General features: G+C 44.0%; 1 pseudogene; it reads left to right on the plus strand.

The window, feature by feature from the left end:
• The first annotated feature begins 10,276 nt into the window (after positions 1–10,276).
• LOC142260790 (U2 spliceosomal RNA) lies at positions 10,277–10,482 on the plus strand (annotated as a pseudogene).
• Positions 10,483–10,870: the final 388 nt, after the last annotated feature.

Here is a 10,870-nt window from a genome sequence, read left to right on the forward strand (position 1 = left end):
TAGCCTGGTCAGGGTCCAATGGCCCTGCCTTTGTGCTTGGTACAGATCCGCTCACCGGTTCAGTTCCCCTCGGGTCACCGCCCGTCCCCGGTCCTACGGTTCAGCTGACTTGTACCACCTCCTGCAGACGGCCACCACCGTCTGCCGACCTTGCTGACAGTGCCTGGGCTCCTACCCAGACACTAACAGTTTCTGTCCTCTCACTTTCCACTACAAAACTAAACTAACTGCTTTTTCCCGCCTCCGGGCCTGTGAACTCCTCGGTGGGTGGGGCCAACCGCCTGGCTCCGCCCCACCTGGTGTGGACATCAGAGCCTGGAGGAGGCAACAAGGATTTTGTGTGACTGATGTAGACTATCCAGGGGAGGGGGTGTGTGTGATTTTGTGTTTGTGACTACCTGGCTAGTCCAGGGCGTCACACATGCTATGCACTTGGAAGAAAGCTGTGAGAATTTAGACTTTATTCTCAAGAAACTTAACTACAAGGAGCATGGATGGTCAATATGTGGTGGTCTAAAAATGTTCTCATTGCTTCTTGGGCAGCAAGGAGGATATATTAAATACCCATGCTGTTCTGCCTCATGGCAGCCTGCTAATAGTCATTCATTGAAATTTCTGTTACAATCCCTAGAGGTCATTGTTATTCTTTTGAATTGCTGAGTTTCCCTTTAAGCTAAAGGTATTCTGGGTAAGGGATGCCTCCCTGAGCTGAGAAGAAGCCTGCAGCCATTTTTTCTTTGGATTTGTCAGGAAAGGACATGCCGACTTACCTCTCTGTACATTCACCCCTGCCTAGTGTAATCCGGTGAGCAAAGCAAATTACATGTGTTAGTGATAGAATCCTAGATGGAAGAGTGTAGTAAATGCATTGTACATTGTACTTCTACACCTTTAGTGTCATCCCTGTCTTGTTTGTCTAGATAAGATTTCTATGTATTGCAGATGCAGTGACCTTTCACCTACATTCTCGTAAGAACTGCATCTCATGTACTGTTATGCTATGTTAACTCTGTATTAACACTGTACTGACTGTAATCATTTTCTTGTTATAGTTTTTACCCGTATAAAACAGTATCTTGGATATACCGTATTCTGTCTTCAACTGCATCTTGGATATTCCTATATTCACTGTATATTCCATGTATACTGCAATCAAGTTCACGTTACCAGCTAATAAATCAAGGCTATTGAACTTCACAGTCTGTTTATTTGAAATGTGAACTAGGGTTTAGCTGTATGCTAGAGATTCACAGCATTACGTAAAAGAAGGCAGAACACATGCTTTTTGTGTGAATTGGAAAGCCAGGTTAGGACTCTTCACTGGAGCAAAAAAAATTGGCCAACAAGAACATCTTTGTAACCGGGACTCAAGAACATTGTTGCATAAAGCTTAGTTGATCCCACCTAAAGTTCTCTTGCCACCACTCCACTGTAAGCTTGGACTGATGAAGCTGTTTGTGAAAGCGCTACTGAAAGAAGGAGAGATGTTTAAGTACCTGTGTACCAAGTTTCAGGGACTGTCAGAATCAAGTCTGAAGGAAGGTGTGATGCCCTGGCAAAACCAGGTAGTTACAGATAGGCCCCCGCACAACACCTTTCCTCACTTAGGAAACACACAGCCGACCTGAAACCCTAGTCACCTAGGACACTGAAGCCAGGACCGAAACCAGCGGCCTAGCTAATTAAATGATTGAGGGCAGGATTATAGGTCCTATCCCACCTAAAGTCCCTCAAAGAAGACAACAGCCCACTGATAGGGATAAGGCCACCGCCAGGGCCCTTAGATCCCACGGGCCAGCGCCTGCGGGCACGGCTCCTTAGGCCATATCCAGCCGGGAGCGGACTCCTGAGTTCCAGACCAGGCAGTCCACCATACACAAAAACAAGTGCAGAGTAAAGGACAGCGACCACCAGCCTGGGTGGGGGACCTGAATGCAACCGGCCGGGGCGGCAGGCCACCAGCACCTTTGGTTTACCGAAAGACTCGTGTGATTCATTTACTGTGAGTAACCAAACATCCCCCTGCTTGCTCAGGCGCGCCGGCCCTTGCCATCACCATACCCTGCACAAAGACACTGGGCCCCGGGGCAATCATCCCTACACACGGAGGGGTTAACATCCAGCTGCCACTACATCTCTCCCGGGTATCCCATAACGGCAGCGGTGGTGTCCCACCTCACCACACACCGTTGGTGGCGTCACAAACTTAATACGGCCTAGCCCATACATCTACATTCCTCCTTTTATTCGACATGTCCGCGAGACCCCCGGGTCGAGCCACTCTCTTAGAAGGTCTGGATCCGACCAACGGCGGCTGCTGGCACAGGGGCAGCACAAAAGCATTTTTGTGGGTTCGGATATTCAGAAACCCATGAATGAAGGATGACGTGTTTTAAACAATAATGAAAACTGTTGAAAAAAGGGCTTGGGACTCTTTGAAAGAAGCAATAAATACGTTTCTAGGTAACAACAAAGAATCAAAATTTAAGTCCATCGTGGAGAACATGCTGAAACGTTTCAAAGCCTTGGGTTGTCTAATGAATTTGAAGTTACATTTTTTACATTCCTATTTTGACTACTTGTCTGAAAACCTTGGTGCTGGTGGGAAGAACAAGAAGGTTTTCATCGGAATATCAAGGAGATGGAACGACGATACCAAAGTAAATGAAACGTGAACATGATTGCCGGATGCTTCACAGAGAAGATCCACAGGCCTTCTATAAGAGAAAAGGGGGATCTAGAGAAAAGGAAAAAGTGCAAGAATAAATTTCTAATAAAGTTGCAGAATGACTGTACAATAAATAAATGTATTTTATATATAAAATTGTGAATATTTTTGGTTACAATAAGTATTTTTCTTGTTCATGTCACTTGTATGTAACTTCACACATGGATTGTACAAAATCAATATTTGATGGTTAAAAAAAAATATTTATTTTTTTTTTTAAATCAGGACATTAGAAAACATAATAATCAGTCACTGGATTTGAAGTTTCATAAACCAAAATTTGACATAGCTGTGTAATTTGTCGGGCACCCACCGACAATAGAATAGCGCCAGATTTAGGAAGCTGGCTGAGGTCTGCAAAGTCTGTAGCCAGGTGACAAAATTGTCCAACCTGGGTTTCTTCCTTAAGTAGTCTCTGGTATGATGATATGGTATAATCCTGGCAGCCGGAGTCGAAATCCCTAGATTGCGGTTATGATCTCCAATCGGAATTGAAGCCCCTAGATTGAAGCCATGTAGCCAAGTGATCCTCTAGTTGAAGCCAAAGTCCCTAGACCGAGTCCACAAGGCATCCTGGTTCTGATCCCCTAGCCAGCTCTTAAGAGCTTAGACTAGATCATGCAACATCCATCAACAACCTGGTGACTCCAAGAAGTCCCCTTTTATAGCCATAACCTTCCCTTAGGATATACTGTGCCCTTATCAGATTGGTTGTACAAGGTTGCTTCTCTTATTGGATGAATTTCAAGCTGCATGGATAATGTTCATTTAAATGATGTGGATAGAAAGACTGAAGATATCTACATGTAGTCTGAAATCCATCATGAATCAATACTATTTTACACAGTCATAAGCAGCCCATGGGCATTCACCTGCATTCAAACCAATAACAGCTCATAGACCAGACAATCCATCTACCACTGGACCAAAGACAGGAAGTTAAATCCACTGCCTGCGGTAACCAACTTAATCCTATAGGCTACTCACACAACAAACCCAACAGAAAGGAAAAAAACATGGCTTCGATTATCCATCCAATGAAAACGCATAACCATTGTGAGCCATTGGACAATGCAATTGGACACTTGGTGACATGGTGCACGGCCCAATGAATCAAGTCTTTACTTCATATTCACGGTTTAAGCCCTTGGGTTCTAATGTGCCCAGAGTACATATCCAGAAAGATTCTCTTTCTTTGAGCTAAACACAAGTCAACAATACATTGTAAGCAGATTCTATTACCAGTCCCACACCATTTTGTGACGCATAATCACACAGTGATCCAATTAAGATTCCAAGTCATCGAACATGTCCAAGCCATACGCAGAGGAGGCAATAGAATTAGGAAGCTCAAAGAAAGGGAATCTTTCTGGATATATACTCTGGGCACATTGGAACCCAAAGGCTTAAACCATGAATATGAAGTACAGACTTGATTCATTGGGCCATGCATGGACATAATGGACATAATTCTAATAGGCAGGACAGGTAATAAGGAGCACAACTTATATGCTAAAATGTGTTGTGTGACAAGACAGACACAGGAAAGGACATGATAACAGGTGTAGGGACCAACAAGGTGAGACAAGGGGTATCAGGATAGGGTCAAGTAGGTATGAATGTAGTAATGGGGCAGGCATAGAGAATTGTATGTGAATGTGAATTACAATAAATCACTAAGGAAAGGAATATGTGAGTGTGTGCCTAATGTAAACTAATATTGTACTGGCAAAATTATAGATGGAAAGGGAGAAGGGGAGGGGGGAGAGAGGAGGCTGTAATTGACTACAAGGGTATGAGTTATGAGTGATCATAGGGATAGTGTTACATAAGTGGAAATACCTATGGAGGACCGGATGTGTAAGCGCATACCTTATACAAACCTATAGAGTGCTGATGGGTGAGAGTGTGATGTTAGATATAAGACATCCTATAGTGAATAGTGAGCCGTAATCAAGTGCAACAGGGATATTTCACGTGACTATGGGAACCTGGAAGGTAAAGAAAGGGGAGAAAAAACTGTTAGACAAGGTAATCAGACATAATGTAACCAGTTGATCAGACATGATCACCTGGTTTGAGACCCCCTGCCTTACACTATATAGATATCATGTTCATTCCCCATCTATCTTGCTCAGGAGAGCATCTCCCTCCCCCGGCACCAAGAGCAGCTCATACTGAATTGTTACATTGACTAGTAACACTGCACACAGAAATGCACCTTAATATTCCACTGTTAACCCTTTCCTCCCAGCAGTAACACACAACTCCTCACCTTGATATCATGGTGATTTATGGTCAGAATGACTTCAATGCGATCAGTGATTTCTATTCTAGCTCTGCTCACATAGATTTTATATCCACACTCAACTATAGGCCGTTCTTCATATTTTGGGGGCTTTTAGTCAGATATACTAGTTTGTGCCTGTATAGTATTGGTGTAGATGGGAGTGTAGGGCATGGGTTACATGGCACTGTGGTGGAATACTGATGGGAGGTATTGGTGCTGTGTTTGATGCTTCTACTGGGTATTTTCCTACAAATACTGGAACAGCTCACTGCTTAGAATGATCCTTCCCAGCTCTATAATATATTATATATACCCCACAATGCAGGCTCACACACACATTTGTCTCAAGTGTGTTGTAGGGACACAGATACAGTCTTGGTCATGTGACTAAAGGCTACTTTACACACTGCGATATCGGTCCCGATATCGCTAGTGTGGGTACCCGCCCCCATCTGTTGCGCGACACGGGCAAATCGCTGCCCATGCCGCACAACACCGACCAGACCCGTCACACATACTTACCTGCCCGGCGACGTCGCTGTGTCCGGCGAACCGCCTCCTTTCTAAGGGGGCGGTCCGTGCGGCGTCACAGCGACGTCACTGAGCGACCGCCCAATAGCAGCGGAGGGGCGGAGATGAGTGGCCGGAACATCCCGCCCACCTCCTTCCTTCCTCATAGCGGCTGGGAGGCAGGTAAGGAGAGGTTCCTCGTTTCTGCGGTGTCACACGGAGCGATGTGTGCTACCGCAGGAGCGACGAACTACATCGTTACTGCTGCAGTAACGATAATCGAGAATGGAGACCCATGTCACCGATGAGCGATTTTGCACGTTTTTGCAACGATGCAAAATCGCTCATCGGTATCACACGCAGCAACATCGCTAATGCGGCCGGATGTGCGTCACAAATTCCGTGACCGCAACGACTCCGCATTAGCGATGTCGCAGCGTGTAAAGCCCCCTTTAGTGGGAGTGGTGTACAGGGTCTTAGCAGTAAAGAGTATTCCATATTTCTGCCAGATACCCACAGAGATATTGAAATCTGAAAAAAGAGACTTCTGCTCATTGAAGGTAAGAACTGCTCACATAGCGTTCAACTCCACAGCAAACGAGTGCTCTAGCACTGGCATCTCAGCAGGGATATTCCCCTACTACACATGTGTGTCTAGGTCACTGTGACAGTTTACAGGACATAACTCAGGGCACCTAGACAGAAGGCAGAGGGACTACTTTCTATTTCTGGTGTAGAGCTTAGTACAATATATATATATTTATACTATTACAAGGGACACATGTACCTTGTATTACCATTATTCGCTGTATATGAACCCCTTTTCTCCGGGCATTATTTGTCTATAGCATTTTTCACGAACCTGAGGCAACTGAGAACCCTTCAGTGAAGGAATTCCACTAACCCTCACAATACCTACCAGGGGCCTCCCTGCAGTAACTCAGGTAGTTGTACCCATTCTCTTTCCGCATTCTATGTGTTCTTCTTCTTTCTTCTTTTTTTTCTTTTTTCTTCTTTTTATTTCTATCATGTAGTTCAGGGGTTTATAGATATATGTCCTGCATCTCATATTTCCTTTAGTGGTGCTTCTTACCCATTCTCATATCATTTACCCTAGTATTTCATGATCCTGAGGCGACTGAGAACCCTTTAATAAAGGAATCCTTTTTCACCTGAATTGTCAAGTGATACTTACCAGTGACTATCACGTAATGTTACAGGTAGTTCCATTTTCTTCCTCTTCTTTCTCTCCTTTCTTCTTTGTCACACGGTCCATTGTGTTATAGCCCACGTGTCATGATAACACTTGTACCATCTTTTCATTTAGATTCCACCTACAATTATTTACCGATTCCAGTTCTGGAATAGGCTTTCATCATCTACTCACTAGAATTCTCAAGTTCATAAGGTACTGAGACATATACATGTTCACACCATTATAAAGAACAAAGTATAAACATTGAGGTTTTTCTCACACCCATGTTCCTGTGTTCTTTGATATGATATGTGTTCATTTCCTTCACTATATAGGATTGCAAGTTTTCCATTTGTACCTTAATGGCAATGACGCTATACAATTGAACACATATCATCCTGTTATCCATATAGGTGTGTATTTACCTGCTTGACTATTTTTGGTTGTTTGATCCAGAATGTTTCTCCAGATAGGTCATGTGGAAATTTTCTTTCCTCAGTACAAATGTTTTCACTATGGCTTTGGAAAATTTTTTTGTATGTGCATCATGGTCATTTGACCCATTGTACTCTCAAGTAGCAATATATTGTACTGTTATGTTGTACTATGTACTAATTACGTGTTTATATGGTTTTGTAACCCTTTATGATCTTAGATAACTTTATCCTTGATAAAGACCTAAAAACAAGCTCGAAACGTTGGATGAATTATCCTTTTGCACAAATAAAGAATTTTCAGCATTCTAAGAGTTCTTTTCTTACGTTATTGATCACTATAGTGTGCCAGAGCTATTTCTATTGAATTAACTCTTATTTTTTCTGAGCACCTGCTATATACACAGTGAGCCAGACATATTCAATTTTCATTCAGAAGGCAGAGGGAAGCCTTAGCAGCTGAGCCTATATCTTGGCTTGTGAGCATTAGAACAGGCCGGCGATTACAGGGTAACATGAAAAATGTCCAGCTTGCATTATGACTAGAACATGACAATATCCTTTTAAGTACTAACCTATGATGCGTTCCTAAGCAGTTGATGTTATATGTTCTACATTTCATTTTCTGCATACTTTACAAGTAGTAGAATTTGCTTTGATATAGGCAACTGGATTTTCACAATGAAAAGGCAAAGGATAACGCCCGAAAAAGACGCCATACATTATGTCAGTGCCATCACTGACAAACCTGGATTGACCATGAAATACATCAATCCCCTTAAAGGTGAGTTAAAACAAGTTTTAACTAAATTGCCTTAATATTGTCATGCATTAGAATGACTGTCTTAGGTAATGATAAATATTTTCTACAGGAAGAGGAGTGTTTGCTGAAACTGAAATCGAAAAAGGGAGTTTTGTTGCAGAATATCGAGGTGAGCTCACGTATGCACTTACGATGGTAGACAACTACTCGAGATTTATGGTTGTGGTACAAGTCAAAGATCTAATGGCCCATACTGCAGCGAAGGTCTTCCAAGCACACTTATGCAGACCTCATGGCTACTCAGAGAGAGTCCTCACAGATCAAGGCACTGCCTTTGAAGCGGAAATCTTCAAGGACTTCTGCAGCTTTTACCGATGCAGGAAGATGCGTACTACACCCTACCATGCTCAAACCAATGGTTATCAACCTGCTCAGGACTTTACCCCATATTCCAGATGTGGCCTTACAAGTGATTTATAGAGGGGTAACAATACGTTGGGATCATCGGATCTAATCTCCCTTTTTATACACCCTAAAATCTTGTTTGCGTTAGAATAAACAATAACATCATAAAGGTATAGCAGTACCGTTTCAAAGTTTCGGTGTCCCAAGCAGCATTCCATCAGCCTCTGGAAGGTTCCTGGCAAATTGCACAGCTCGAAGGGCATGCTTTTGAACTCGCAGAGACCCATCGGGGTGGCAAAGGCGGTCTTCTTCCGGTCTGCCTCAGCAACGGACATTTGCCAATAGTGACTAGTGAGATCAAGGGTAGAAAAATAATTTGCAGTTGTCAATGCAGCTAGCTATTCCTCAATACAGGGGAGTGGTGCTGTCCTTCTTCTTTAACAGGACCAACGGAGCTGCCCAGAGGCTACAACTGTCACGGATAACCCCAGCCTCCTTCATGTTGCTCAACATGTCCTTGGTACACTGGTAATGTGCAGGTAGATTTGGCTTATATCTCTCTTTGATGGGTGGGTGTGCACTTGTGGGGATGTAGTGTTTGACCCCTTTTATTTTTCAAAAGTCTAGCGGATGTTTGCTGAAGACTTGCTCGTATTCTTGCACTAGCCTGTAGACCCCCTTCTTGTGATGTGAAGGTGTGGAGTCAGTGCCTACGTGTAATTCCTTACACCACTCCTCTGGCTGACTTGGTGAGCTGTCACTGAATGGGTGGGCTGAAGCAATGGTGGATGCTGCTGTTTGGATAGCATGTGTATCTACTGAGAACAGCTTATCAATGGTGGCAAATCGGAGCAGCTTAATCTTTTGCTCTCCGCAGTTCAACACTCTCATGGGCACTCTTCCCTTCCATATTAATGAATAAAACTATGATGTAAATAGCATATAGATACCCCACAAATGCAGATAAAAGTAGGTTATGGGAAAAGGGGGAAGAGAGAAACAGGAAAATAGTGGAATAAAGTATAACTTCCAGGTGGGAGAGGAAATGGCAGCACAGCCAGTGGAGGTGAAGCAAGGGGAGCCTGCAACTAAAGAGTTGAGAGCGTTATCACATGGTGACTGAGCCTGATTGTAACGGGAGCATAGAGGTGCCGATCCTGTCTTACCTGCGTTGGTGTAGAAGTGGGTGTCCTGTGGTGGAGTCAGCTATGTGCAGTGGTGGCCGTGGGTTCTTTTATGTGCGACCGTAGTAATAGCTGTGCCCACTTCCTGTATGGGAGTGGAATGCAGTGAGGCTAATGGAACGCACGCCTGCGCATTTGTGTTTAACGTCGCGCATGTGCAGAACGGAGAAAAGGCTGCGCTCACTTCCTAATGAAAGGGAGTGAGACGCAGCTGGGAAGGGAAGGGAAAAGATTAGGGTTTGGGGATGATGGAAGGGCTTTCTACGGGCAAGGATGGCAAAGGGTGGCAGTGACGGAAAGTCAGGCAGATGGTCCTGTCCTGTCCTGTCCGTCCGTCTTTTTGTATCATGAATTGGAAAGACTGCAAGGGGGAGGGGAGGTGCTTGTGCCCAAAAGGAGGAGTTATTCAGATTCATTGCAGTGGGCGGCGGCTGCAAAAAGTACCATTCTCCTTGTTTTTGCTCTGCAAAACAGCCTTTTCAAGGGTTTGGCTTGGGTGACAAAATGTCTTCTGTAGGCGTGGGTTTGTCTCCCTCTCCCTAAGATGTGTCCGGTATAGGCCAGGGTGCCACTCAAGGCCGTAACCAATTCGGGTTATAGCTTCTCAGCCTTTTGGCTAAGATCAAGTGTAGTTTCGGAGGACGCTACCTTGGTCGGTACTGGAAGGTGCCTGGGATTGCACGTCTGCCGGCCTTGAGGGAGTGTGTGCGCCTTCTGGTGACACATAGCCCTCTTGTGCCTGGACGGTTCCCAGGCAACGGGAGGCGATCACCTTTGTTATTTTGAAGTCCTACTGATAAACAGAAAAAAAAAAAATTAAATCTGTTCTTATCAGTTTAATATCTGATACGTCCCCTCTCTAGGGACCATATATTAAATGGATTTTTAGAACAAGGAGATGGAAAAAATCTTGCTCTGTCCACTCCACGCATTGACCTGGTATTGCAGTACCTCCAGGACCGGTGCACCCCTTCTTAACCGAGTTTCCAAAAGCAGAACTCAATTCACCTGATTCAAATGAGCCTCATTAGTGAATTGAAAGAAAGCAAAAACTTTATATGCACCTCAATTTGGCCAATTCACTTTTCACACTTTCACCCTTTTTTTTTATCTTTCACACCTTTTACTTGCTTTATTGATGCAAAAGCTGTGCCAAATAGCAAACTCATCTCCACTCAACTTGACCAACTCTGCTATGTCCCGTGCAGTATCTTATTCTCAGTCTTATCTAGATCATTTGCAATTGAATAGAATAGATCCCTTTTGGACACATTGGATTCAGCTGCTGCAGTGACTGCAGGTGTTAGAAGATGCAGACTTGGCATCAGGTGCTGTCTATCAGATTCCACTCCAATTAAAGC

Source organism: Anomaloglossus baeobatrachus, unplaced genomic scaffold, assembly GCF_048569485.1.
Source record: "Anomaloglossus baeobatrachus isolate aAnoBae1 unplaced genomic scaffold, aAnoBae1.hap1 Scaffold_187, whole genome shotgun sequence".
Classification (NCBI taxonomy): Eukaryota; Metazoa; Chordata; class Amphibia; order Anura; family Aromobatidae; genus Anomaloglossus; species Anomaloglossus baeobatrachus.